We start from the raw sequence: 6,492 nt of genomic DNA, 5'->3' as shown, positions 1-6,492 counted from the left end.
GTAGGCTGCTGTGGAAGGTTAGATCGCATGGGATCCAAGGGGATAGCTGAATAGATAGAAAATTGCCTACATGGAAGGAAGCAGAGGGTGATTGAGGAAGTTTGCTTCTCAGACTGGAGGCCTGTGACTAGTGCTGGGCCCGCTACTGTTTGTCATCTACAACAATGATTTAGATGAAACATACATGGCAAGATAGCAAGTTTGCTCATGATACAAAAGTGGGTGGTTTTTCAGATCGTGAAGATGGTTGTGAAAAATTGCAGCAGGATCTTGATCAATTGGCCAGGTAGGCTGAGGAATGGTTGATGGAATGTAATACAGAGAAATGTGAAGTGTTGCATTTAGGGAAGTCTGACAAAGGCAGGACCTACACAGTGAATGGTAGGGCTCTGGGTAGTGTTGTGGAGCAGAGGGATCTAGGAGTGCAGGTGCATGGTTCTTTGAAGGTAGAGTCACAGGTATATAAGGTGGTCAAAAAGACTTTTGGTACATTGGCCTTCATCAGTCAGAGTATTGAGTATAGAAGTTGGGAGGTCATGTTGCAGTTGTGTAAGACATTGGTGAGACCGCATTTAGAGTATTGTGTTCAGTTCTGGGCACCATGTTATAGGAAAGATATTGTCAAGCAGGAAAAGGTACAGAGAAGGTTTATGAGGATGTTGCCAAGACTAGAGGGTCTGAGCTATAAGGGGAGGTTGAGTAGGCTGGGACTCTATTCCTTGGAGCACAGGAGGATGAGGGATGATCTTATAGAGGTGTATAAAATCATGAGAGGAATAGATCGGGTAGATGCACGGAGTCTCTTGCCCAGAATAGGTGAATCAAGGACTAGAGGACGTAGGTTTAAGGTGAAGGGGAAAAGATTTACTAAGAATCTGAGGGGTAACTTTTTCACACAAAGGGTGGTAGGTGTATGGAACAAGCTGCCAGAGGAAATAGTTGAGGTTGAGACTATTCCAACGTTTAAGAAATAGTTAGTCAGGTACATGGATAGGACAGGTTTGGAGGGATATGAACCAAACACAGGCAGGTGGGACTATTGTAGCTGGGACATGTTAGCCGGTGTGGGCAAGTTGGGCCGAAGGGCCTGTTTCCACACTGTGTCACTCTATGACTCTCTATTATAAAGTAACAGCAGTGTTGCTATCCATAAATGTGAACCAAGCCTGGGTCATAAACCAAACCAAACACTCAACCCATCTCATCTTCATTCAATCCTTCAGTGCTAAATTCTGATTAAAACTGGGGTTGTTTACTCTTAGCTTGGTGATTTTTTTAATGTTCATATACAAATAAACTTGGCTTATTGCCTGAATCGCAATCAAGGAACAGAACACTACAGAAATGTGTTCATTTTTGTGTGAAGTGTGTTAAGAGCCTTTGATCAGCTTGAATTACTGCAGAAAGTCATTAATGTGAATGTGGTAAAAGCTTTCACAAATTAGCTCTTTTGATCTGATCATACAAATTCTCATCATGGCACAGCACCGGTTCAAGCTGAACTGCTATTATTGAATGATTAGATATCATCTTAAAAGCACTGCTACATTTGTTGGAAGGCATTGGTGACGTATACCCTTTATTTGAGAACATTTCACCTCCATCAATTCTAAGTGCCTATATTAGCATCCAATGATAATCTGTGTTACTACCACTAATGATAGCACAAACCTGTTCATTTGTTTAAAGACGGAACTTAAATTGCCATAGAACAAAATCAGAAAACATTCCCATTGAATACGGCGATGTTTAAATGAAATGTCAATGTCAAATATCATAGAACACAGAACAGTACAGCACATGAGCAGGCCCCTTTGGCCCATAATATCCATGCTAAAAAAAAAATTGCTAAGCTAAAGGAATCTCCTTGTCCTGCATGTGATCAATATCCCTCCATTCCCTGCATAACCATGTGCTTATCTAAAATCCTCTTAAATGTCACCAATGAATCTGCCTTCACCATCACCCCTGGAAGCATTTTCCAGGCACACACTACTCTCTGTGTAAAAAAAAACGTACCCGCACATCTCCTTTAAGCTTTGACCCTCTCACCTTAAAGCTATGCCCTCTCGCTTTTGACATTTCCTCTCTGGGAGAAAGGTTCTGACTGTCCATCCTATCTATACCTCTCAAAATTTTATACTTTTCTATCAGGTTTCCAAAACGCCAGAAAAAATAATCAAAGCGTGTCCAAAAGATAGATAACTGTCTATTCCATGCCAACCATTTCCCCGCATTTGGCCCAAAGCCCTCTAAAACCTTCCTATCCACATATTGGTAGCAGGGTTCAGTGTTAAATCCTACTCCACATTTTATTGTGGGACTGCCATTCAAAGAGATCAAATGTAAGGGGAAAATGTACAATTAATGGCATGACCCTTAATAGGGTTGGTGCACAGAGGGATCTTGGGGTCCAAGACCATAACTCCCTGAAGGTGACAACACAGTGACAAAGAATGCATATGGTGTGCATGCTTTATTAGGTCTGGGCATTGCCTTTAATCAAGAAGTCACGATGCATCCATCATGATTGCACGCAGTTCTTGTCGCCCCATTAGGTAAAGTTGTAACATGTTTATTGTATTATCTATGAGCACTGTGTTTATAGACCTGTTATTCTGCTGCATATCAGAATTTAATGTTTCCCTTTTCGGTACATATGACAATTTAACATTCTTGACTAGCTTGACTATCTTGACCTACAGAGTAAAGTACAAGAGTAATTTTAGTTATACAACTAGTAGTACTCAGGCCGGCTTTATGGTTGAAATGACATGAAGTGATGATAGTGTTTTCACACAAAGAATCTAGTGGATTGAATATCAAATTATATATGTATGTTCAGAAGGTTAATAAAAAGGCGGAATTAAAGAAAGGTAATTACTTTGAAGCATTACAATGAGAACAGTTTTGTGACCAGGTTTGATTTTTTCAGCAACTAAATTCAAATGTGCAATCTGCAGTGTCATAGAACTATCAGCATGGAAACTGGCCCTTAAGCCCACCTTGTCCGTGGTAACTAGTTGGCTATTTCAATTTTCCTGCATTTCACCCATAGGGCTCTAAACCCCTCCTACCCATATATCCAATGTCTTGCCCAATGTCTTTTGAAAGTCATAATTGTATCCGCTCCTATAGATTCCTCTGGCAGCTCATTTTATATAAGGATTACCCTCTCAATGAAAAGGTTGTCCCAAAGGTCCCTCTTAAATCTCTCCCCTTTCACCTTAAGCCTATTCCCTGTGTTTTACTATCCTTTAGAATTCTGTTTTATTCCCCCTTTTCCCCCTCTCTCCCATCCCCTTCCACACACATCCTTCCCTCTGGCTTAATATTTTACTCCTTTTCTTATCTGACACCCTTTTGTCTTGTTTTTACCTCTAGCCTTTGTCACTATCTTCACCCCCCTGTCAATTGAATCTCCCTCACCAGTATCCACCTATCACTCACCAGGCATTGTCTCACCCCTATCTCTATTTTCCTGCTTTCTCCCCCCTACTCCTGTCAGTCTAATGAAGGATCTGACCCAAAATGTTGACTGTCCATTCCCTCCACAGATGCTGCCTGACCTGCTGAGTACGTCCAGCTCTTTGTCTTGCTCAAGATACTAGCATCTGCAGTTTCTTCTGTCAACATTTAATTGCATTCATCAAATAATGTTAAATATCATAAATGATTTTATAAAATAGAACACTTCCAATTATTCTGGTAATGTGTCACTGCTCATTGAACAAAAACAACTTATTGTGGTGTTCAAAAATGATTATTCATAAGATGGCACAGTAGTGCAGCGGTAGAGTTGCTGCTTGATCTGCTCATAATCAGGATCTCAACTGGAAGAATCGAATCTTAAATTGCTGCCTGTTTTTAACAAGTAGGTCAATTAAAGCCAAAGTGAAAGTAAAGTGTATCACCATTTGTACAGTAGACTGATATCCAGCTAAACAGGAATCTGGGATTCTAGCCAGACCACTAATGGATGTTATGAAACAGTTGCAAGCCTGTTCATATTCCCCTCAGCTCATGACATTATGCAAGGTTAATTCAATAGGGAATCAGACAGTGTAATAAGAGTTTTGCGCAAACTGTCCATGGCTGATAGCCCTGTGGCCAGTAGCACTGTGTTTAAAGGCTGATAGTGCTGTGACCGGTAGTGCTATGTTCAATGGCTGATAGTGCTGTGGCCGATAGTGCCATGTTCAATGGCTGATAGCGCTGTGACTGGCAGAACTCTATTTAAAGCATTGCACGCCAAGCTGGTAGCGCTATGTTTAAAGCGTTGCAGAACAAGTCTGCAGCCGATAACGGTTTGGGGAGCTCACTCGGATGCAGGCCCCTGCCATTAGTTGCAGTTTGAATTTGGAAGTGACACCATTGGCCAGGACTTAACGGCAGCTATTTCAACGGCTGATTTCTGCCGGTATATAAAGCGCTGGTAAACCATGAGCTAATTCTTGTACGAGAAGGTTTCACCGACGGGCTGGGTCGCAATCAGCACCGCGGACAGAGGCAGAGAGGCAGGGAGGGAAGGAGATGTGCTGCTGTATAATGGGCCCCGTGCATACTGAGACAGAGATTGTTTTTGTTCTCTCTCTTGCCAATAGATCTTTGTAACTAAACAGACGAATGCCTTTTTTCTGTTCTACCAGTCAGACCCTTGTAACAGACAGTAACAGAGTCAATGTGTAGCAAGGAATTGCAGATGCTGGTTTAAACCAAAGCTAGACACAAAATGCTGGAGTAACGCAGGCAGGCAGCATCCTTCCGCTATAGGATCTTTGGGCAGCATCTCTGGAGAGAAGGAATGGATGACGTTTCGGGTCGAGATCCTAGTCATACAGCCTGGAAACAGGTCCTTTGGCCCAACGTGCACATGCCGACCAACATGTCCCACCTACACTAGTCCCACCGCCTGTGCTTGGCCCATAATTGCATATACAGTATAATAGCAATTATTTCTTCTTTTTTTAAATTTCTGATTTCCATCCTTTGATTTTGTTTTAATATTAACACAACGATGAATGAATGTGGAAAACCAATTTGAGAGGTTCCAGTTTGTTGTCAAAAACATATTCTTTCTCTTCATTGAACAAAAAAAGCAAGCAGGCCGCCAGACCGGTTATCCGCGCAGTAAATGCCTCCTCCAGCAGGTTTAGCTCAGTTGAAATATGGTGGAATTCTGAAAACATCCACTGATTGTTGGAGAAGGAAAATAAATATGTGTATCTGCATTAAACACTGTTATTATATTGAAATATTAATAAAATTGCCATCCAAAATATAATAATATGAAATGCTAGAGAAAGAATAGGATTAATAAAGTGTGAGGGATTTTCACCCTGCAGATCACAAAAATAGAATCAACATCAATATAAAGAGTTTGTCTGGAGAGAAGGAATGGGCGACGTTTCGAGTCAAGATCCTTCTTCAGTCTGAAAGATTTTGTGTCTACCTTCGATTTAAGCCAGCATCTGCAGTTCTTTCTTACACATAAAGAGTTTGTCATTAGACTTTAGAGATACAGCATGGAAACAGGTCCTTTGGGCCACAGAGTCGACACAGATAAGTGATTATCCTATACACTACCACTTTCCTGCACACTGGGGACAGTTTACAGTTAACTGAAGCCAATTAACTTTGGAGAGGATGTAGAGAAGGTTTACCAGAATGCTGCCTGGATTAGAGGATTTCAGCTGCAGGGCGAGGTTGGATAGACTGGGAGATAGACACAAAAAGGCTGGAGTAACTCACCGGGTCAGATGGCATTATTGGAGAAAAGGAATGGGTACTTTTTCGAGTCGAAACATTTTATCTTCAATGTTGGAGGTTGAGGGAGACTTGATAGAAGTGTATAAAATTATGAGAGGTGTTGATAGATTCAGAAACTTTTTCCTAGGATGGAAATATCCAGCACCAGAGGGCATAGCTATAAGATGAGAGGGGGGGGGGGGGGGGGGGTGAAGTTTAATGGAGGTGTGCGGGGCAAGTGTTTTACACAGGGAGTGGTTGGGGCTTGGAGCGCACTGCCAGGGATGGAGTTAGCTACTATAGCAGTGTTTAAGAGCCTTTTAGATAGGCCCATGGAAATGCAGTATCATACGATATGATAGAACTTTATTTATCCCAGGAGGAAAATCTATCTGCCAACAACCATAAAAACACAAAATAAATGAAACATTAAATTAAAGTGCTGAGTGGAAAAGATTGGGGATGTGCAAAGATTGAGGTGGGGGGCGGGGAGGGGAGTCAGTCTCAGTCTACCCCACGACAGAAGGGGGAGGAGTTGTACAATTTGACAGGTACAGGCAGGTGAGACCAGTTTAAGTAGGCATCATGTTCGGCACAAACATTGTCTGAAGAAGGGTCTCGACCCGAAACGTCACCCATTCCTTCTCTCCAGAGATGCTACCTGTCCCTCTGATTTACTCCAGCTTTTTGTGTCTATCTTCGGCAGAAAAATTGTCAGCTGAAGGGCCTGTTCCTACGTGTACA

This window comes from Leucoraja erinacea, chromosome 32 (genome assembly GCF_028641065.1).
Source record: "Leucoraja erinacea ecotype New England chromosome 32, Leri_hhj_1, whole genome shotgun sequence".
Taxonomy (NCBI): domain Eukaryota; kingdom Metazoa; phylum Chordata; class Chondrichthyes; order Rajiformes; family Rajidae; genus Leucoraja; species Leucoraja erinaceus.
Note: the sequence above shows the minus strand (reverse complement) of the source record.